A 24,104-nucleotide genomic window follows, 5' to 3' on the forward strand; every position below is an offset into this window, starting at 1 on the left:
TGCAGCTCTCCACAAATTCCTCTCCTGTGCCGAACTCTTCAACTCAGAGTACTACTTGCACCCAATGTCCTCAGTGATTCGTCGGATACTTGACAATCTCTGTCTTCCCATATAAGTTTTGCCCTTTGCAGCTCCCTCAAGTGTAATAAAAGTTATTCACCAATATCTTAGCACATGTCCTATCAACCTATCCCTTCTTCTTGTAAGTGTTTTCCACGTGTTCCTTTCTTCGCCGATTCTGCAGAGAACCTCCTCATATCTTATAAACGCACCTCGCCGCGCGGGGTAGCCGCGCGGTCTTGGGCGTATTGTCACGGTGCGCGCGGCATCCCATTTTGGAGGTTCGAGTCCTTCCTCGGGCATGGGTGGTTGTGTTGTACTTAGCGTAAGTTAGTTTAAGTTAGATTAAGTAGTGTGTAAGCTTAGGGACCGACGACCTCAGCAGTTTGGTCCCGTAAGATCTTAACGCAAATTTCCAAAATTTTTCCACTCCACCTAATTTTCAACATTCTTCTATATCACCGCGTTTCAAACTCTTCGAATCTCTTCTGTTTTCGGTTTTCCCACTTTATTCCTCAAGTTAAGGCCGATGTAGGACATTAATAGACTTCTTTTTGCCAGTAATACCACTCTTGCCTGTGCTAGTCTGCTCTCGAGGTCCTCCTTGCTTCGTCCATAACGTTTTATTTTGCTATCTAGGTAGCAGAATTCCCCCAGTTCATCTACTACATGTTCGTTAACTTTGATGTTACCTTTATCGCTGATCTCATTTCTGCTACTCCTCTTTACTTTCGCCCTTCTTCGGTTTCCTCTCAATCTATGGTGTGTGCTCATTAGACTGTTCATTCCATTCAACAGATATAGCGATTCTTTCCCACTTTCAATGAGGAGAGTAATGTCGTCGGAATAATTTTTTCATTTACAAGCTTTCGCACGGAATGTTTATTCCATTCCTGACCCTTTCTTTTGCAGAGATTTCGGGTGTCCGCCTAGGTCTCGACGTAAGTTCTTCACGATATTTCGGCAGACAGACTCGTTGCCATCTTCAGATGGTTTCTAATGACTGCTGGTCTGTTAGTGTCGGTGGCCTATATGCTACCCAGTCCATCGCCCCGATCCATGGAGCATCTAGTATCAATTTAAGTGTTATAATTCTTTCCTGGACGTATTTGTATGGAGTGTAGTTTTATGCAGCAGTGAAACGTGAACGAGAAGCAGTTCGGGCTGTAAAAGAATAGAATCTTTTGACATGTGGCGCTGAAGAAGAGTGCTGACAGTTAGACAGATAGATCGCGTAACTAATGAGGTAGTACTGAACCGAACTGGGGAGAAAAGAAATATATGGCACAACAGGAACTAAAACAAGGCTATGATATTCCATCAGTCCTGTTTGATGAACACACCTTAACAAAAGTTTGGAGTGTCCTATAGAACACACACTGAGGTTTCTACAATACCTTATAATCAAAATTAACACAATTCCTCCTCAAAACAAGATTTTGGTTAGTTACAAACAATCATTACAAAACAATGCAGGTTCTTTCCTAATCGTACATCTTCCACTCTGCTAAGCATGCTCTGGATCAGACCATCAGGTTTATCTTGGGGTATGAGGTCCCACTCCTCAATCCCAACATCCTTAAGATTGTCAGGTGGATTCGGACGCTGTGAAATGGCCACTTTTAACGGGTCCCATGCCCGCTCAACTGCATTCGTGTCTGGGAACTGTGCTGCCCAATACATTCGATTGATGTTGCATTTCTGAAGATACCTAGACACTGCTAGAGTACGCTGTGGTCTTGCACTTTTATCTACTAGGATAAAACTGTTACCGACTTCACGTCTGTAAGGCCTTACAATCGTTTGTAGGACCTCTTGGAGGTATCAGGGACCAGTCAAATTGCCGTAGATGAGAATTAGATGGGTTGCCACCCAGAACATTACACTTCAACCTGCAAACGGATGGACTTCCTGAACGTATCGGCATACCTGGTGTCGCCTAGCGCTTCTCCAAACCATACGCAACAGTCCAGGTCCTTCGCTTGCATCGGTTCCTTTGGTTTAGTGCAAAACTTCTCATTAGTCTTTTGGTATGAAGACCACCGTGTTGCAATCTGCTGTGCACTGTTAGGTCTGAGATACGAATCCCCGTTGGCTGGGAGAAGTCGTTTCCAATATTTGTGGCAGTTGGGCGCCTACGAGTCGACAGTTGGAGTAAACGATCCTGCAATGGTGTTGACACACGAGGACGACCACTGCGAGGCCTACCCCCTTTCCCATCTCTCTGTACTTTCTCCACGCCTTAGACACACCACTTTGAGTGACATGTAACCGATCGACAACATCTTTCTGTGTGTGACCTGCTGAAAGTAAAGCCACTATCCTGACTCTATCAAAGAGCTGTATTCCTCTGAATGGCATATTACTGCAGTGCTGAACACAAACCGAATGAAGCTGTTGTTGATTCTGGACTACTCGAGGTGTGCCGCTGCGACAGCCGTATGTTTACCCGACTGGGAAACGGCCACAAATTATGCGAGCAGTGAACACCGTATAGAATATGGTCTAACTGGATAATGCTTCAAGTGCTTAGGTCAATGAGACCTCTAGTTTCGTAGGCTATATTTTACGATAGTATTCCAAACTTTTATTGAGCTGAGCACTCGTATACAGGATGTATCAAAATAAGTTGTGTGAACGCACACAGTTGGAAGTACTCGAAACTAGAAGTAAAAAGGTCTTAGTAAACATGTGCTCTAAAACACACACCTTAAGAGCTATGAGTACTTCTTCATGTGCGATACTGTGAAACAAATCTCTCCCATCGCAAGCCCTTTGGTTTCCATATTTTGGGGGGAAGAAATTGTAGTAGAAATGGTCTCTGAAGTGCGTGTCTTGAGAGTTATGAGCACTTGTTCAGTAAAAAAGATGCGTTTCACAGTAGCTGAGATGAACAGGTGCTCATAACTCGTAAGGGATGCATTTTAGAGCTCATGTTTACTGGACATTTTTTCTTGTTTTGGTTCATACTACCACCTTTCAAAATGTGGAAAGCAAAGAGGTTGCAGTAGCAGAAATTTCTTGTACAGAATCGATGATGAAAAAGTGCTCATAACTCTTAAGATATGCGTACTGACAATTTTTGCTTCAAGTATCGTGTGCTTTCAAATGTATGCGTGTACATCATTGATTATAATGCTCCCTGTACATCAACAAAGTAGTAGATGAATGGAATTCTAATAACCCCAAGAACTGTACCTAGGGATAAACTAATTTATTAATACTCTTTTATTTGCAGCCTTATTCTCCTAGTAAATCGTAAAAGCGCTTTGCAAGAAAATGTGTTTTAATTGCTGGCGAAGGAAGGGAAACACTTAAAAAGAGCAGAAATAGTGATAAACAACAACAGAATAGAACAGGTAAATTCACTTGAATATCTCGGGTCAGAGACATCAATACATGAAAGTAATTCAGATGTTTTGTAGGGAGCCATTGTACTCATGTGGGAGCGATCAAGATGCTTTTAAAACAATAAACTGGTAGCCAAGACTGCAGGAATTCTTTTTATTCCATGATTACCGGTTTCAGCGAAACTAAAGCCGCCATCATCGGATGTAGGGAGGACAGGAAACACTATAAAAGTGGGCTTGGATTCCACTTACATAACATGTATACATATAAATTTAGTTACATACCTTAGGACACATACAGGTTACAACATCAAGGCAAACAATGGTGATATTAATAGTTGCCTATAACGTGCAGGCCTTACAAAATTGTCGTAAGTAGCACATAGGCGTCCAAGAGAGATGACATAGAGCCCTTTGAAGCAGCAGTGAACCATGGGAATGCAGTCAACTCTTTTATGAATATGGGGAGAATGTCCTATTTTAGGGCGTTAGGCACGCCCCCCCCCCCCCCCCCCCTCCTCACAGGTTTACGTTTTCTTGGTTATGGTCCGGTGATCGCCGCGTAAACCACAGAGCAGGGTCTTTTACGACTACATAAGTATATAGTCGACATAAGGTGGGGTAACTTTGTTAGATGACTGTGGTTCATTTAGATGAGGCTGCCACATAGTTGTACTTCTTATATTAAGTGGTTCTGTTAAGACCAAAACCCATAGGCTCATACGCAATGTGTATTTTATCGGTATGTTTTTTAATACAAACGGATATGCATTTGTGTAACCCTGCATATGGCTTCTGGTAGGTTTTATATATGACCAGACAGATGTGCGCTTGTGTAACTTGGCAGTCCCAGAAAATTTGTATTTCTTTTCGGTACGTTTTATATGTAACCAGGCAGATTTGCATTTGATACGACCGAAAAAATCTGCGCCCATACGCAAGGTGTGTTTTATTGGTATTTTTATATATGACCAGACGGGTATGCACTGTGTAACCCTGTAATGTTCTTAAAATCTATATATACTCTCGGTAGATTTTATATATCAAGCGACTGATGTGCTGTGTATAGCCCTGCAGATCCCTTAAAATATATATGTATGATCGTATCTTATTACATATAGGACCTGGCAGATTTACATTTTTGTAATTCCGCAGTTCTCATGATAATTTGCATTTGCTTTTCAATATGTCGTATATGTGACCAGGCAGATGTGCAATTGTGTAGGTCTGCAGCTTTCATAAGTATTGTATATGTTTACGTGATACAGTAATCTCTAGAATTATGGACAAGCCCTAATGACGTAGTGTTACCACATACGCAGAGCCTGTTATGACGCGAGCTGTGACATTTATTGGCGCCTTTTGTGCTAGCGCCATCTCGCTAGAATTCCTGCGATCTTGGCTACCAGTTTATTGTTTTAATTCAGATGTGGTTCAGAATACACAGAAATATAATGCTATAAAAGTTTGTATAAGGAACTGTCTCGGTAGAACTATGATGAAAGTGATAACACTAGGACTGCACAACGCAGTGGCTATGCCTGCTCTTATGTATGGCAATGAAATCTGGAGCCTAAGAACTGAAGCAGCCGATATAAGGTTTCTGAGATCACTTCTTGGACTAACGCTGAGAGACAGATGGAAAGCGAAAGGCAGAAACTACATGTAAAAACAACGGTCACAGATTAGACACTACCGAAAAACATGGTATGACCACGTCAAAGGGATGTCACCTGAGCGCCTGCCAATTTGGTAACAGAAGGAGTGTGAGGGTAAAAACTGTAGAGAAAGAGCTGAATCCAGTGAGTAAGTTCAAACGATGTAGGCTGCGCTCGTTACCCAGAGATAAACAGGCTTGCACAGTACAGAGCAGCATGGACAGCTGTACAAAACAGTTTCTAAGTCATTCACTTGTCTTTTTCGCCACTACGCAATTCGAGGGTTCACACTATCCTCTTCAGATGGAGAACTGTTTATTCATATAGCTGGTGTTGGTGAAGAGTACAGACATCTTTTCACAGTCGCAGATCAAGAGCAGTGTAAATTATTTTGTGTCTTTTGAGGGACGGTAGTGTTGTAAAAGGTCTACATGCTGTTACTTGATGTATGTCCTCTCCACTGCATATTACATTTACGCTGTCACTTCACAGATACGTAAATGTAATGCGCAGTGGAAAAGAAATACATCAAGCAACAGTATGCGGACTTTTTACTACACTATCATCGCTCACAAGACACGAAATAATCTACAGGGTGTTACAAAAAGGTACGGCCAAACTTTCACACACAAATAAAGAAAAGATGTTATGTGCACATGTGTCCGGAAACGCTTAATTTCCATGTTAGAGCTCGTTTTAGTTTCGTCAGTATGCACTGTACTTCCTCGATTCACCGCCAGTTGGCCCTATTGAAGGAAGGTAATGTTGACTTCGGTGCTTGTGTTGACATGCGACTCATTGCTCCACAGAACTAGCATCAAGCACGTCATTACGTAGCATCAACAGTTTAGTGTTCATCACGAACGTGGTTTTGCAGTCAGTGCAATGTTTACAAATGCGAAGTTGGCAAATGCCCATTTGATGTATGGATTAGAACGGGGAAATAGCCATGGCGCGGTACGTTTGTATCGAGACAGATTTACAGAACGAAGGTGTCCCGACAGGAAGACGTTCGAAGCAATTGATCGGCGTCTTAGGGAGCACGGAACATTCCAGCCTATGACTCGCGACTGGGGAAGACCTAGAACGACGAGGACACCTGCAATGGACGTGGCAATTCTTCGTGCAGTTGACGATAACCGTAATGTCACCGTCAGAGAAGTTGCTGCTGTACAAGGTGACGTTGACCACGTCACTGTATGGAGAGTGCTACGGGAGAACAAGTTGTTTCCGTACCATGTACAGCGTGTGCGGGCACTATCAGCAGCTGATTGGCCTCCACGGGTACACTTCTGCGAATGGTTCATCCAACAATGTGCCAATCCTCATTTCAGTGCAAATGTTCTCTTTACGGATGAGGCTTCATTCCAACGTGATCAAATTGTAAATTTTCACAATCAACATGTGTGGGCTGACGAGAATCCGCACGCAATTGTGCAATCACGTCATCAACACAGATTTTCTGTGAACGTTTGGGCAGGCATTACTGGTGATGTCTTGATTGGGCCCTATGTTCTTCCACCTACGCACAATGGAGCACGTTATCATGATCTCATACGGGATACTCTACCTGTGCTGCTAGAACATGTGCTTTCACAAATACGACACAACATGTGGTCCATGCACGATGCAGCTCCTGCACATTTCAGTCGAAGTGTTCGTACGCTTCTCAACAACAGATTCGGTGACCGATGGATTGGTAGAGGCGGACCAATTCCATGGCCTCCACGCTCTCCTGACCTCAACCCTCTTGACTTTCGTTTATGGGGGCATTTGAAAGCTCTTGTCTACGCAACCCCGGTACCAAATGTACTCGTACTCGTATTGTGGACGGCTGTGATACAATACGCCATTCTCCAGGGCTGCATCAGCGCATCAGGGATTCCATCCGACGGAGGGTGGATGCATGTATCCTCGCTAACGGAGGACATTTTGAACATTTCCTGTAACAAAGTGTTTGAAGTCACGCTGGTACGTTCTGTTGCTGTGTGTTTCCATTCCATGATTAAAGTGATTTGAAGAGAAGTAATAAAATGAGCTCTAACATGGAAAGTAAGCGTTTCCGGACACATGTCCACATAACATATTTTCTTTCTTTGTGTGTGAGGAATGTTTCCTGAAAGTTTGGCCGTACCTTTTTGTAACACGCTGTATACTGCCACGCTGTCACTTCATAGATACGTAAAAGTAATGTGCAGTGGAGAGGAAATACGTCAAACAACAGTATGCGGACCTTTTACTACACTATCACAAGACAAGATCGTTCACAAGACACGAAATAATCTGTACTGCCCTTCTAACGCGACTGTGAAAAGATGTGTGTACTCTTCACCAACACCGGCCATGTAAATAAACAATTCTCCACGTGATGATGACAGCGTGAACCATCGAAACGTGTCGCGGAAAAATAAACAAGTGACTGACGCAGAAACTGTTTTATTCGTATTTATCAACAGTCGTAGCCCTCATAATGCCGTCTGTTATGGACGAAATATACAGCCGTGTCAAATCAGTCTTTGGAATGAAGATGGCAGCAGTTACAACATTATTTTGATATTTGGAATTGGAGCGTCTGTGGCCCTTAGCAGAATGCTCCTACCCCATTTCCTCAAATCTGGAGAGCTGTGTAGCAGCGAGGGTGGGGGCGGGGGTGGGGCGACTCAGGGAGAACTGGGCCGCGCCCGCAGGGACCTCGTCAGCGCTAGCGCCTCATTATCATATTCCCTCCCCTAGACCCCCCTCACAATTCTCCAGCTTCCTACCTACACCACTCTAATTACGGCGGCAAACGCGAAGTACGTGAGCAGTAATAATTTCGGAATATCAATTCATTAAGCTCTCTGTCTAGTTGAAAATGGTGTAGGTAATTAATTTTCCCTTATCCGAAGGCGACACTGGCTTATGAGTTTCTCGTGAACTTTAGAATACTCTATGTGTCGAAGAGTTTTGTGGTATGAGTTGCCTGCAAGCGCGTAGTGCATTACAGTATCATAATGAAGCTTTTAGGAGTGAAATGCAATCCAGGTGACATTTTGTTATCAGATCAAGTATGAAGTGTCATGTGTATCAAAAGGACTTAGCAAACAATCATCGACATCTTGATCGTTAACATCCGTAATAAGTATTATGATCGGAGTATGAGGAAACGCCCTTGTGCGTAAAACAAGTATACATTACAGCCATGATTCGGTCAGAGACGAGTGATAAACTGTAATACAAAGCGAGGAGAGAAACATCTAAAACACTAGATTTGAAAAATTCAGTGACGCTATCAAACTGCATGACTTTCTCTTTTGGTTCTACAGGCAGGTGTAGCAACACACCTTTCTGACTTTGTGTTGTCTACTGTTGCATTGATCCTGTAAGTCTGATGCCAGGTGATGGTAGTGGCCTTATGCACAGAGATAAGGACGATGACTCTCAATGTGAGGAAGGCCCGTGATGACTGGCTGTTGTGTGTTGTTCTTAGGTTAGTCAGGTTTAAGAAGTTCTAAGTTCTAGGGGACTGATGACCATAGATGTTAAATCCCATAGTGCTCAGAGCCATTTGAACCATTTTTGAGGAAGGCCAATCACCGAAATGCTGAGGGAAATTGAAGTGTACCATGTGCCTTCCAATTTAGATACTTCTGTTCTACTCTACTGAAATTTATTAGTTCGGCTGACATTGTAAAAAACCAGTTGACCGTTATCAAGGCGGCACAACGTGCAAAGTCCACTCAAGTGGACATTAGGTTAAAAATCGTGTGACAGAGTGGACTTTTAAAAAAGGACACTTCGATAAAATTTGTATTTCATAGATTTATTTATGCAGAATCATCACATGCGGTTAAGCTAGAGATTCCTACTAAAAATGGAGTTTATCTGGTAGGTTAATGTCAAAACGCTTCGCACTAAAGTTACTTACTTTTTAGCATAAAAACATAATATAGAACCTAAATCCGAGGTTTCATTTTCAAAAAATGAAAGGGACACATTTCACCGTTTGCAGCACAATCTAATATGAAATTAATATGATTACTTGTGTCGCCCTTCCGCCGCAAAAACGTTTATATGAAATTTTTTTTAAGACGTACACATGCTGATATAATCTTGTAGGAAAAATTAAAATGGCACAACTCCATTCACCACACATAAAAAGCCGCGACCGAACTGAACTATTCTATCTCGATGTCGTCTCAATAACGACTTATGAAATTACCGTCTATCGTCATCCACACAGTAAATGTCCATAAATCGTATAAGTAAAGCCGTGCACAACGCTGAAGTTAGTCTGAACACCGCAATGGTCCTACTGGAGGTGATAGCGATGTCTCTTTCTTTCGACATTACCCAGTAAGCGACAGGGAACTGCAGTTTAACATGGATTCCGAAAAACGGCGCAGCTTTGTATTCTTCCAATCAGCCAACATTATCAAAAGTGAGAGAAGTAAAAAGTGACAGAAAAAATTCTAGAGATAACTTTTTTAACGATGATAAACGTTATATATACGTAATAAACAATACACATACTCACAAAACATGAGCAGCAGTGTGCCCATATCGTCTTATGTACTGTGCAGAACACTTTAGTTTACTTTTAGTGTCTTTTGCGGTCTAAGGACAGCGGTTTATCTCAGGCTTGAGATAATAACTCGAGCTATTACTTCCTTCTTTATATAAGTACTTGAACTGCTAGTTTATCATGCACCCAAAATAAGACAGAACGAAACATACATGCGACTAGTAAAAACAGTAATATTTGGCTAAACTACTTCAAATCTTTTCAATGAACTTATGCATCTCTCTACCTCTCTCTATCTAACTCTCTCTATCTATTTCTCTCTCTCTGCCCCAGTACACAACACACACACGCAAACCCACCCACACAAACCACACACCACTGACGCAAAATACAATTCAAACTCGCGCGCCAAAAACGCTACGAAAAAAAATAACACCACACAGCCACGACAACAAGTAATAGCAGAGAAAACTCCGCCTACGTTTTGAGAAATCGAAAAAGTGCAGTGTCAAGCGACCATAGGTCACGAAGTAAGCCTATTTACTTCACCAACAACACAGGAGAACGCACAACTTCAAAACTGTAAGTAACACACAAGAAACGTGGCACAGACTCATTTACGTTCGTAAATGCATAACAAACAGAAAAATAAATTACGTTTTGCTGTTTGCAGATGACAAGCTGTATATTGTGTAGTAGAATAGCTACCAAAATAAGTTGACAATAACATCATGTAAGGTGTGTTAACTAACGCATATAACCACTTTCGCCAGTTAAGCTGTAAATGGAACTTTGACATAATGTTAAAAACAACACAAATTTTAATATGTAACAACAATTTTACAATTAAAAATAAAAATTAAACCCACTGATGATAGCACTAAAGTGCTAAACATGCCGGCCTGAGTGGCCGAGCGGTTCTAGGCGCTACAGCCTGATGCCGCGCGACCGCAACGGTCGCAGGTTCTAATCCTACCTCGGGCATGGATGTGTGTCATGTCCTTAGGTTACTTAGGTTTAAGTAGTTCTAAGTTCTAGGGGACTGATGAACTCAGTAGTTAAGTCCCATAGTGCTCAGAGCCATTTTTTTTTTTTTTTTTTTTTTTTGCTAAACATGTATGGGTGAAACAAAACGGAAAAAAGGTGTCTTGCATAAGGCGGAACTTCTCATCCCAACCTACGTTTCTGATGAACGCTCACCGTCAAGGGCAATGTACTGGGTTCTATCGCTTAAGAAGCCTTAGAGCCACTCACATATCTGAAAGCATATACCAGCACACTGAGTTTGGACGAGATCGTGTAATAGGGCTACGAGAAGCTGAATGTTCCTTCTGCGATATTGCAGAGAGACTTGGCAAGAATGTAGCTACTGTAAATGATCGCTGGCAACCATGTTCACGATAATGTACGGTCGCTAGAAGACCCGACTCCGGACGGCCATGTGGCACTACGGAAAGAGAAGACCATCGTGTTCGGCGTATGGCTCTGGTGCATCGTACTGCATCTGCAGCAGCAATTTAAGTAACAATTGGCACCACAGTGGCACAACGAACTGTTACAAATGAAGAACAGCTCCGAGCCAGACGCCCTGTAGCGTGCATTTCACTGATCCCAAACCATCGCCATTTGCGACGTCAGTGGCGTGAAGCGAGAGCTGATTCGAGGGCAGAGTGGATGTCTGTTGAGTTTTCTGATGAAAGCTGGTTCTGCCTCGGTGCCAGTCACAGTAAGAGCGGTTAGAATGAGGCAGCTGAGGGCCTGCAACAAACCTGTCTGCTCGCTAGACATACTGGATCTACACGTCTAGGTACGACTCTGACAGGTGACACGTACGTAAGGATCCTGTCTGATCACCTGCATCCATTCATGTCCATTGTGCATTCCAACGGACTAGTCGTAACGCGATCAGGTGACTAGGTTTGGCCACGTTTCAGTTAAAAAAAAAATGGTTCAAATGGCCCTGAGCACTAGGGGACTTAACATCTGAGGTCATCAGTCCCCTAGAACTTAGAACTACTTAAACCGAACTAACCTAAGGACATCCACATGAGGTGATCCACATGAGTTCCAAAAGAAATTCGTTGGAATTCGATTACTCGATAAATAGTACAATTCTCAAGGCTGTCAATTCAACTAAGTACCTGGGTGTTAAAATTACGAACAACTTCAGTTGGAAAGACCACATAGATTATATTGTGGGGAAGGCGAGCCAAAGGTTGCGTTTCATTAGCAGGACACTTAGAAGATGCAACAAGTCCACTAAAGAGACAGCTTACACTACACTCGTTCGTCCTCTGTTAGAATATTGCTGCGCGGTGTGGGATCCTTACCAGGTGGGATTGACGGAGGACATCGAAAGGGTGCAAAAAAGGGCAGCTCGTTTTGTATTATCGCGTAGTATGGGAGAGAGTATGGCAGATATGATACGCGAATTGGGTTGGAAGTCATTACAGCAAAGACGTTTTTCGTCGCGGCGAGATCTATTTACGAAATTTCAGTCACCAACTTTCTCTTCCGAATGCGAAAATATTTTGTTGAGCTCAACCTACATAGGTAGGAATGATGATCAAAATAAAATAAGAGAAATCCGGGCTCGAACAGAAAAGTTTAGGTGTTCGTTTTTCCCGCGCGCGGTTCGGGAGTGGAATGGTAGAGAGATAGTATGATTGTGGTTCGACGAACCCTCTGCCAAGCACTTAAATGTGAATTGCAGAGTAGTCATGTAGATGTAGATGTAGATGTAGGTCACACACAGCCATGCCCGAGGTAGGATTCGAACCTGCGACCGTAGCGGTCCCGCGGTTCCAGACTGAAGCGCCTAGAACCGCTCGGCGTTTCAGTTCGATAGCGCCTTTCTGCCTTGCGGCGCAATTGTGGAAAGCGATCGTGGAAAATGCCTTCGTGTGCAACCGCTAAAGACCATTACTTTTATTGTCGACGAGAAGAAGAAAGACGCAACAGTGCTACCGGAATAGGTGATGGAATGAATAAATACAATGTTTAAGATGATTCAGTCGGTGGTATCTTACTTCTGAAGAGGAGCTACTGTAAGTAGGCTGCTTAGGTTTTTATACTGATAACGCCACGTAGCGCTCTGTATGAAAATCACTGGCTGTGTTGTGTGAATTCTGTGGCTGGTTAGCATTGTTGTTGGCTATTGTAGTGTTGGGCAGCTGGATGTTAACAGCGCCTAGCGTTGCGCAGTTGGAGGTGAGCCGCCAGCAGTGGTGGATGTGGGGAGAGAGATGGCGGAATTTTGAAAGCGGACGATCTGGACGTGTGTCCATCAGAAAGAGTAAATTTGTAATATTGGATTCATGGACTGAGATATATATTATGACTTATGAACACTATTAAGGTAAATATATTGTTTGTTCTCTATCAAAATCTTTCATGTGCTAACTATGCCTATCAGTAGTTAGTGTCTTCAGTAGTTTGAATCTTTTATTTAGCTGGCAGTAGTGGCTGTATTGCAGTAGCTTGAGTAACGAAGATTTTTGTGAGGTAAGTGATTTGTGAAAGGTATAGGTTAGTGTTAGTCAGGGCCATTCTTTTGTAGGGATTATTGAAAGTCAGATTGCGTTGCACTAAAAATATTGGCTGTCAGTTTAGTGTTGATCAGAATATGTAAAGAGCGAAATGTCTGAGTACGTTCAGTTCTGCTCAGCTGTTTGAAAATCAAATAATGTAAGAGGTTTATCTGCATAGTAATTCAATAAGTTTTCTAAAGGGACGTTTCACTAGGAGGAAGGATAAACGCTTAAAGCCTGGCGTCACGCCGTCATTGAGGTTATCAGAGCCGGGACCAAAGTTCAGATTGTACAAGGATGCTGCAAGCAATAGGCCGTAACCTTTTTACGAAACCATCCCAGCATTCCCCTGAAGTGATTCAGAGAAATCACGGAAATCAAAATCAGCACTTCCATACGGGGATTTGAACCCTCTAAAACCCACCCCACTCACCCAAAAACTGCGAGAGCAGGAGGCTCGTACAGCAGTTACGAAGTATGCGATAGTTTTTGCGTAAGTAACAGCCGATGCTGACATATTTAACATCTGCGGAGGCCTGTCAGAGTAGTCCAGTCTGCAAGGGCAACGAAGAGGATCATCTATAACTTTCCCCGTTGTGTCAAAGTGGATTCTTAGGTGTACGATACGTAGCAAAATCAGCGAGATTTTGTATGAAAAATTACTTACAAGGGAACCTCCCCATCGCACCCCCCTCAGATTTAGTTATAAGTTGGCACAGTGGATAGGCCTTGAAAAACTGAACACAGATCAATCGAGAAAACAGGAGGAAGTTGTGTGGAACTATGAAAAAATTTAATAAAATATACAAACAGAGTAGTCCATGCGCAGCATAAGCAACATCAAGGAAGATGTAAGCCGAGGAGCGCCGTGGTCCCGTGGTTGGCGTGAATATCTGCGGAGCGAGAGGTCTTCCCTCGACTGAAGATTTTAATTTCTATATTTTCGCAAAGTTATGATCTGTCCGTTCGTTCATTGACGTCTCTGTTCACTGTAATAAGTTTAGTGTCTGTGTTTTGCGACCGCACCACAAAACCGTGCGATTAGTAGACGAAAGGACGTGCCTCTCCAAAGGGAACCGAAAACATCCTAGGTCCTAGGTCAACCGATTCCTCCACAGGAAAACACGTCTGATATATCTATACGACACTGGTGACGGCATGTGCGTCACATGACAGGAATATGTTGTCGGCCCACCTAACTTGTACACTTAGCGAATGGGTAAAATGATTCTTCTACCTTGCCCGATTTAGGTTTTCTTGTGGATGTGATAATCACTCCCAAAAAAGTGATGAAAACATAAGAGTTTGTCACATAAACTGAAAATAAAAAATTAAACTTTTCACTCGTGGGAAGACTTGAACCTATGACCTCTCGTTCCGTAGCTGCTCTCGCTAACCACGGGACCACGGCGCTCCTTGACTCCAATTGTCCTAGATTTTGCCTATGTTGGCATGGACTACTTAGTTTGTATATTTTACTAATTTTTTTTCATAGTTCCACACAACTTCTTCCTGTTTTCTCGATTGATCTGTGTTCAGTTTGTCAAGGCCTATCCACTGTGCCAACTTATAACTAAATCTGAAGGGTGTTAGTCATACCTTGACGCTCGTAAGTTACATTTCGTCTAGTGCGGGATAAATGCCTCTGCAATAGTTATTTATATTTTTTATCCTCTGTCTCCCGAAGTAGTCTTCTCATTTCCACTATTTTTTAAACAGTTTTACACTTAAACAAAGGCTGCAGATTTTGTTTTATCTAATAGCTTCGTGTGTCCTACCGTTATTGTGTCTGTGACTGCGACAGTCAATTATCACCTCAGGATGTCTTTGAAGCTGAATAATAATTCTTAATAGTTACAAAATTGTTGCAGAAAGTGAACAAAAATGTGACTAAAAGCATTAGTTGAGAAGGGAGTGAGACGGGTTGTAGCCTATCGTCGATGTTATTCAATCTTCATTCTGAAAAAGCAATAAAGGAAATATAAAAAATGGAGTAGGATTTAATAAAGTTGCTTTGAAGTTTGCCGGTGACTGTGTAATTCTGTCAGAAACAACAAAGGACGTGGAAGAGCGGTTAAACGGAATGGACAGTGTCCTGAAAGGAAAACAGAATGAACATCAACAAAAAGAAAACGAGCATAATGGAATACAGTCGAATTAAATCAGGCGATGCTGAGGGAATTAAATTAGAAAATGAGACATTTAAAATGGATGAGGATTTCCGCGTGCATCACCACAAGCTGAGATATTTAAAAGTAGCAGAGTAGTTTTGCTTCTTGGACAATTAAGTAACTGATGATGGTCGAAGTAGAGAGGATGTAAAATGTAGACTGGCAATGGCAAGAAAAGCGTGTCTGAAGAAAAGAAATTTATTAACATTGAACATAGATTTAAGTGGTAGGAAGATTTTTCTGAAAGTATTTCTGCGGATTGTAGCCACGTATGGAATTTGAAGCATGAACGATAAGCAGTTTAGACAAGAATGGAATAGTAGCTTTTGACATGTGGTGCTACAGAGGAATGCTGAAGATTAGACGGTTAGATCACATAACTAATGAGGAGGTACTGAACAGAACTGGGGAGGAAAGAGGTTTGTGGCATAACCTGACTACAAGAACGAGTCGGTTGATAGAACACTTAGTGAGACATCAAGGAATCCCCAATTTAGTACTGAGAGAAGAGTTTGGGGGAGGGGGGGGGGGGTATGAAAACTGTAGAGGGAGACGAAGAGATGAATATAGTAAACATGTTTAGAGGATTGAGTGGCGTGGAGACGAGTCTTCGGACTGAAGATCACAACAACGTTTTCTGCAAGCACGGACGGAGAATTTTCCCATTGACTTGAGTAAACCTTAGTTTCTTAGACTGTTTTTGCATGTTAGTTTCCTGCCTCGCTACTGAAGCCTAATCATGAGCTTCCTACTTAAAGCATATAGCTTATTTTCCTTTCAGTATTGTATTAAAGTCTCCAATCGAACAAAGAGCCAGCCGGCCGCTGGTGGCCGAGTGGTTCTGGCGCTACAGTCTGGAACCGCGCGACCGGTACGGTCGCAGGTTCGAATCCTGCCTCGGGCATGGATGTGTGTGTTGTCCTTAGGTTAGTTAGGTTTAAGTAGTTCTAAGTTCTAGGGGACTTATGACCTCAGCAGTTGAGTCCCATAGTGCTCAGAGCCATTTGAACCATTTTGAACAAAGAGCCACTTCATCTTTCATTTTATTTCTCTCTGTGGTCATTCCTCGCACTTCATCTTAATCGCCAACTGGTTCAGCAATGCCGTTTCTAATGTTGTCTATTTCTTTCAGGGTACTGATGATAGGTCGTTTTGTGATTAAATTTCAGGGCGAATCTACTGAGGTCTTACGCTCATCCTTCTCATCAGAAAATGAAATACGATTCGTCGATGCATATTCCTTCTTCGTCCCACTACGATTCAAAAATTTCTTCCGAGGTTGGAGGAAATAAAATCACGCTCTCGATGCAGACCAGTGTATGTTGTAGTTTCACTGTAAATGCTCCGCTAGCAAGATGATACAAATAGATTCGTCAGCGTAGAGACATCTCTCTCAAAATGACAGACAAATTGAAAAGATGAGCGAGTTTTATGTGACATTCTTAATTAAGGAAGCGGATTTTAGATGATACTTTGAAAGGCATAACCAGTATCATAAGCTGCCTCAAACCATGCCCAACGCAATGGAGTGAAAACTGCGCTGCAAGATGAAATACGCCAGTTGTGGTTATAGGATGCGCTTGTAGCCTTCTGCGTTGGCCTGATGTGGCTCATCGATAACCATAGCCACCGAAACTACGTACCTAGGCACAGTGTGCACAGCGGGGACGTGTGACGTGTGACGCGTCTATACCGTTATCTGATAAGAGGCCATCGGGCGCTAGTGCGGGCATGTTCTCGCTGTCCATCTCACAGGACCCCATGACAGCGTGCGCCGTCGTGTACCATCACTGTTACCAGGCAGCTCTGCGCGAGGGATCTTCTGCTGCTACGGCGTCGGTAAGGCGACGCTAACTTCTTCTGTGATCATCCAGACTGTGACAAGTGACACTTGTCGAGTTTATTTCACTGTAGCCTGATTTAACGTCTTTTAACAACGTGGCATTTTGATATCACTGTACTGGTGTAGGCATCATGTTTACCAACTCCTGTGCTATGACTTAAAAATAATGAGTCATATTACTTCGTCAGTGAGTAGCGAAGTTTTGCTGTATATGAAAATGTACAACACCCTAGAAAAGAATGGGGTGGCGGCGTTAACTCACTGGACTTGCGTTCGAGAAGAGATCGACAAACGACATCTGACCACCGTCTTTATCTTGCCCGTGGTTTTCCTAAATCTCTTCAGTGACTGGTGTCACGGCTGATTACTTTTCCCATGCCTCGAATTATATTCACTATCACACATACGAGTGCTAAAGAACACACGAAAATCATCACCAGGCATCTGATACCAGCTGTTGCTGGAGAAGACCATTGCGGACTTGAGCTGTATGCATTCATGTCGCCCTAGCATGTCTCATAATTTATTAATTTTATGAAGGAAATTTCGATCTTTTGAACAACGACGTACCTCTCTACTGAACGCTATCGAACATAGAAAAAAGTAAAAATGAAGTTACTGGATGATGTTAAATTGTACCTAGGTCACATTTTTCGCTTTTTGAGATAATTGCATTTTCGCTATCTATAGGGGCTTACACACATTTGAATGTCAAAACGTGCCTCAGTCAAGCTTTCTTTCTGCGTATCAGAGCCAGTGTCTTTTCCGAAGTGAGCGTCAAAAGGTACCTACGTCAGACTCTGGTCGCTTCTCACACTCAACTGTTGGTAATATTGCAAATTGCGACTGGTTCCTTTTGCTTCTTTTGTTTGTTGTGGTGCCGAGTTGATGGTGCACATGAGCTGAGCTAAGTAGTTGGCAGCTGCTCTTAATGAAACTGCTAAAAATAGTAAAGGAAATGAAAATATTTTAGGCCTTGTATTTGACTATATGCAAAATGTAGGTTTACCGAAGGTTTCTGTTCAGGAAATTTATTACTAGAGCAACTCACAGTGAATGTTTTTGTATTTTCATCACTAAACCAGATTTAGCCCATTACTGCATCTACCTTGAAGGTCAGGCCCAAAAAAAGGACACGATGAAGTTGCTTCGTTCCTGCTGGACTATATTAAAATCCATGTACTTGAGACAGTTCAAAAATGTCTCTGAGCACTATGGGACTTAACATCTGAGGTCATCAGTCCCCTAGAACTTACAACCACTTAAACCTAACTAACCTAAGGACATCACACACATCCATGCCCGAGGCAGGATTCGAACCTGCGATCGTAGCGGTCATGCAGTTCCAGGCTGAAGCTCCTAGAACCGCTCGGCCACAACGGCCGGCTCGAGATAGTTACTGAATTACAGCTGTTTTCGGATAACTGTCCCGGACAAAACAAAAACCATACATCGTCAAGAGTTTGTCTTGTCCTAACCGATACGTGCAGATTTTAAACAATTAAACATTTTTTTCCTTTGCATGGACATCCATACAATCCATGCGACCGAAAATTTGGGATAACAAAGAGGCTCATTAAGAAATGCCGTTCGAGACTGACATGACCATTGGGTATTCTGCATTGTTGCTTTGTGGCCTACTTATTATAAGAAGTCGTCACTCTCTTGAAACCAGACACCTTCTAAGAAATTAAAGAGCGCAATTCAATATTTGCAAATATCATTATTTTCAGTACTCTCATGATCACAAAGATATTTAAAAAACAAGTGAGTACATAAGATCAGGTGGTTTTCTAATCCTGAATATCTTAATACTCAAGAAAACTATTAAAGTGTCTTTACCTAGCCAAGATAATTATCTGCAAGAAAAAATAGCTATCCAAAATAGAAAAATTGAAGACCTAAAGAAAGTTATGTTGTACACTGTAGAAAAAAAGGCTTTTACAATCAACTTTTACAGTTGTCACTAGCTTCCATTGCTCATAACGATAATGAATAAGGTTCAGAAAAACAAGTCCTTATAGTGTAATAATATTCACTAACTATTAAAGAGTTGTGTTTGTAATATGAGCTAACACATACTGATCATTATTTAACAAAAACTTTATTGTATGAAACAGAACCCTACTGTAAATTTTATTGGTTGTTAAGAGGCACCTAAGTAAACAAGATAAAATAATTTTTTTCTCGTTTCCTATTAAATATTAAGCGTCGAAACGTATCTAATTGTAGGTCTATGTACATAGTTTAATACCTAATTGTAGCAAAGCACTATTTGGCAACACACAATAAAAATAAGTCCGTTTAAATTCTCTCAAAACTATGAAAAAGTGACTTAGGTACTTTTTAATAATCACCCATTCAAATACACCGCAGTTTATGGTATTAGTGGGCTGACTGGTACCTCTCCCGCTCCCGATGACTTCTAACCCCCAGGACTGCAGCTAGAAGTGACGTAAAGCATTACTCTGGATATCTTCCAACAATTTAGACAAACTTGGTACACGTATGAACAGAATAGAAAAAGCTGTGGTAACGGGACGCACCAAACACTGTTAGGGATGAATCGCAGGTTGTAGAGGGAAGTAACTGACATGTAAGTGTAATTCTGTAACTGACAGAGGAATTTCAACTAAACTTGGTACACTTATTGCTTACTGAGGGGATGAGAAACCTCCATCTCCGCTAGGAGTAGGAAAAAAAGGTAAGAAGGACATCTAATACGAAAATATGTTGTTGTTGTCTTCAGTCCCAAGACTATATTGATGCAGCTCTCCACGGAAGTCTATCCCTTGCAAACCTTTTCATCTCTGCATAAAAGTCGCAGCCTACACAAGCTGAACCTGCTTACCGTATTCATGCCTTCGTCTGCGTCCACAATTTTTACCGCCTCCGCACTTCCTTCTGTTTGCAAATTGACAGTTCCTTGATGCCTCAGAATGTGTCCCATTAGCCGATTCTTCCTTTAGTCACGATTTTTTTCCCTATTCGCACCTTGTTTTTTATTCGTTACACGTGTCTAACCTTCTGTGGAATAACATTTTAAAATCTTCTATTCTCTTCTTGTCTGAATCGCTTATTGTCTTCGTTTCACTTCCATACGAGGCTCCGCTCCAGACAAATGCCTTCAGATAAGATTTCCTAACAGTTAAATTTACATTAGACGTTAAAAAATTCTTTTTCAGAAGTGCTTTTCTTCCTGATGCTAGCTGGCATTTTATGTCTTCCCTACTTCGGCCGTCATCAGTTATTTTGATACCCAAATAGCAAAACTCGTCTATTGCTGTTATTCACTCATTTCCTAATAATAATTCCTTCAGCATCGCCTAAATTAATTCGACTACATTCCGTTACCATAGTTTTACTTTAGTCCTCGTTGCAAGACGCTGTCCACTCAATTGAACTGTTCTTGCAAGTCCTTAGCCGCGTCTGACAGAATTATAAGTCATCGGCAAACCTAAACGTTTTTATTTCTCCTCCCTGAACTCTAATTCCGTTTCCACATTTCTCCGTAGTTTCCTTTATTGCTTGCTTACTGTACAGATTAAGATCGGAGACAGGCTACAAACCCTGCGTCACTCCTTTCTCAATTACGACTTCTCTTTCATGTCCTTCGACTCTTATAACTACAGTATGGATTCTGTAAAAGTCTTATATAAATTTTCGATCCTTGTATTTCATCCTTGCCACCTTCATAATTTCAAACTGTATTCCAGTTAACATCAAAAGCTTTCTCTAAGTACACAAACGCAATAAACGAATATTTGCCTTCCTTCATCCTATCTTCTAGGATAAGTCAGTATTACCAAACGTGTATCATCATTTTCCGGAGCCTAAACTCATTTCGGTCTCTACCAGTATTTTTCCATTCTTGTGTAAATGAATCGCATACTAGGTGGAATAATTTTTTCATGGCTGGCTCTCCCAGGGATCTTAATAATTCTGAGGGAATGTCGCCAGCTCCAAGTCCTTGTTCCCACTTAGGTCTTTCAGTGTTCTGTCAAATCCTTCTCGCAGTATTGTATCTCCCATCTTATATTCATTTACTTCCTGCTCTTTCTATAAAAGTGTCCTCAAGTTCGTTCCTCTTATGTAGATCCTCTATATTTTCCTTCCATATTTCACATTTCCCTTCTTTGCGTAGTATCGGCTTACCACTGAGCTCTTGACATTCATACAGCTGCTTATCTTTTCTACAAATGTCTCTTTAATTTCCCCGTAGGCGGCATCTACCTTTCCCTTAGTTAAGCGTGCTTCTACAGCCTAGCATTTGTCCTCTAGCCATCCTCGCTTGACCATTCTGCAGTACCTGGAAATCTCATTTTTTAAATGTCTCTGATCCCTGTCACCTGCTGTATTTTCTGTATTTTTGTAACTTGCCCTTTCGTCAAATAAATTCAGTATCTCCGGAGTTATACCGGGATTTCTAATGCCTTTTTACGTATGTTATCCCATGATACGTTCCCTTTTTCATACCTCAAAGCTACCCATTCGTCTTCTACTGTATTAATTTTCTTTTTCAGTTCAACGTTGTCTAATATTCCCTCTGAAACACAGCCTTTCGTTCCTTCAATTTATCTAGGGCTCATCTCCTTAATTTGTTATCTTTTTGAAATTTCTTCAGTTTTAACCAATAAATTATGACCACAGTCCACACCTACTCCTGGAAATGTATTCCATTTTCAAATCTGGTTTATAAATCTCTGTCTTACCATTATATGGTCAATGTATTACATTTTCAAATCTGGTTTATAAATCTGTGTCTTACCATTATATAATCAATCTCAAACCATCCATTGTCTTCAGGTCTCTTCCAAGCATACATTTTTATTCCATGAGTCTTAAAACAGTTGTTATCCATGTTTAAATTATGTTCTGTGCAAAATTACACCAGGCTGCTTCCTCTTTCATTCCTTTCCTCCATTCCGTATCTCCCTGCTATCTTTCCTTCTGTTCTTCTTCCTACTATCGAATTCCAGTCACCAACCACAATTAAATTTTCGTCTCTCTTAACTAATTGAATAATTTCCTTCATCTCATCATGCATTCTTTCAATCTCTTCATCATCTGCGGAGCTAATTGGTATACAAACTTGTATTAATGTGTGAATAGGACTACTGGCTCTGTGTCTATCTTGGCGAAGATAAAGCTTTCACACCGAGCTAGGTGGCGCAGTGGTTAGCACACTATATAACGTTCGGCCATTCTGATTTAGGTTTTCCGTCATTTCCCTAAATCGCTTCAAGCAAATGCCGGGATGGTTCTTTTGAAAAGGCACTTCCTTCCTCATCGTTCCCTAATCCGATGGGACCGATGTCCTCACTCTTTGGGCCCCTCCTTTGAATTAACCAAAGCTTTCACTGTGCTGTTACTCGCATTCCTATTTTCTTATACATTATTAGATCTACTCCTGCATTAATCATATTTGATTTTGTGTGATAACCCTATCCTGACTTGACCAGAAGTCCTCTTCCTCCTGCCACCTATCTTCGCTAATTCCCACTATATCTAACTTCAACCTATACATTCCTTTTTCTTCAAACTATCTAATGCACTTACTCAATTAACCGATCTAGCATTAAACGTTCCTACCTGTAGAATGCCAGTACTGTCTTTCCTGATGACGAAATCCTTCTGAGTAGTCAACGCCAGGAGATACGAAGGGTGGACTGTCTTACATGCGAAATGTCCTACCCAAGATGATGTCATCGTTGTTAAGCCACGCAGTAGAACTGTATGCCCTCGGGAGAAAAATCTCGGCTGTAGTTTCCCCTTGCTTTTACCCGTTCGCAGTAGCGTGACCATGATCGCTACTGTAATAAGGTCAGGGCAGTAAATCATCCAGACTCTTACCCTTGCAACTATTGAAAAGGCTACTGCCCGTTTTTAGGACAATGGTTTGTTTTCTCCACAAATACCCCTCCGTTGTGGCTACACCTATGTTACGCCTGTCTGTAGCGTTGAGCCACGCAAGCTACCCTCCTCGGCATAGTCCATGTTTCATATGGGGCAGAAAACATAAGACTGTGAGAAATATGTGTATATCACAGAGACACACAACAATGTGTACTCCGGGATTTCGACCACCATATGCTCTTAGAATTCTAATGGAACACATTTGTCCATTGTAAAATAAAGCCTGCCTCAACGTAACCTATTAGCAATCGATTTGCTGAGCACTGTAATGAAAGAGTATAAGTAACAACAAAAGAAAAAGCACAAAAATAGTTTTCCAACGATATTATTATAATTACTTCGCGTTTCTAAATCTAAAATATGAGAAATATGATTTTTATACTACCATTCATCATCAGTATAGAATAATTCTCTCCACCTGCTCGAAAAATGTACGCCACTGTTTTCCACTGCGGATGTAAACAGACAGGCGAGGCATTCAGCTTTGGATGAAGCTGAAATTCATTTTAACAAGCTTCTACACGTCGATGTAATTAGTGAGCTAGATATTTTGTGTGTACATAAGCATAATGAGCGCGCAACTCTCTCCGGAATATCTGCAAACAGATGTAATTAATATTGGTGTCGCCTCAGGCGATTTCTGTGCGTTACAGTGTCATACTGAAAATACATGTTCGTCTAACGCAAGAGATATTAATACATTTGTTTTGTAAATAAAAAACGCTTTCTCTTGATGCACTGTATTTTATTCTCCCAGACGCATTTCGCCTTTTTTCACTTTAAGGCATCGTCAGAGTGACGTGTGATGATATAGTTATGATGCACTTTTGTTTTGATATGTATTATTCGTAGGTTATAAAACAGTTCACTTCTCACTTTTTATGTAAATTAGTCATTACTTACAGTTCTTCTCGTTTTTAGTTGGCATTATAGATTCCACTGATGATACCTTAAAGTGAAAAGAGGCGAAACGTGTCTGGGAGAATAAAATACAGTGCAGCAAGGGAAGGTGTTTTTTATTTACAAAACAAATATTTCTGTGCGTGCTGCGGAGGATGACCACGCCAAAAAA

At 41.5% G+C, this 24,104-nt stretch overlaps 1 long non-coding RNA gene across 1 annotated transcript in view; it reads left to right on the forward strand.

The window, feature by feature from the left end:
• LOC126262925 (uncharacterized) overlaps window positions 1-24,104 on the forward strand; it is a 435,349-nt gene that overhangs the window by 273,735 nt on the left and 137,510 nt on the right. The window lies entirely within an intron of this gene.

This window comes from Schistocerca nitens, chromosome 6 (genome assembly GCF_023898315.1).
Source record: "Schistocerca nitens isolate TAMUIC-IGC-003100 chromosome 6, iqSchNite1.1, whole genome shotgun sequence".
NCBI lineage: Eukaryota > Metazoa > Arthropoda > Insecta > Orthoptera > Acrididae > Schistocerca > Schistocerca nitens.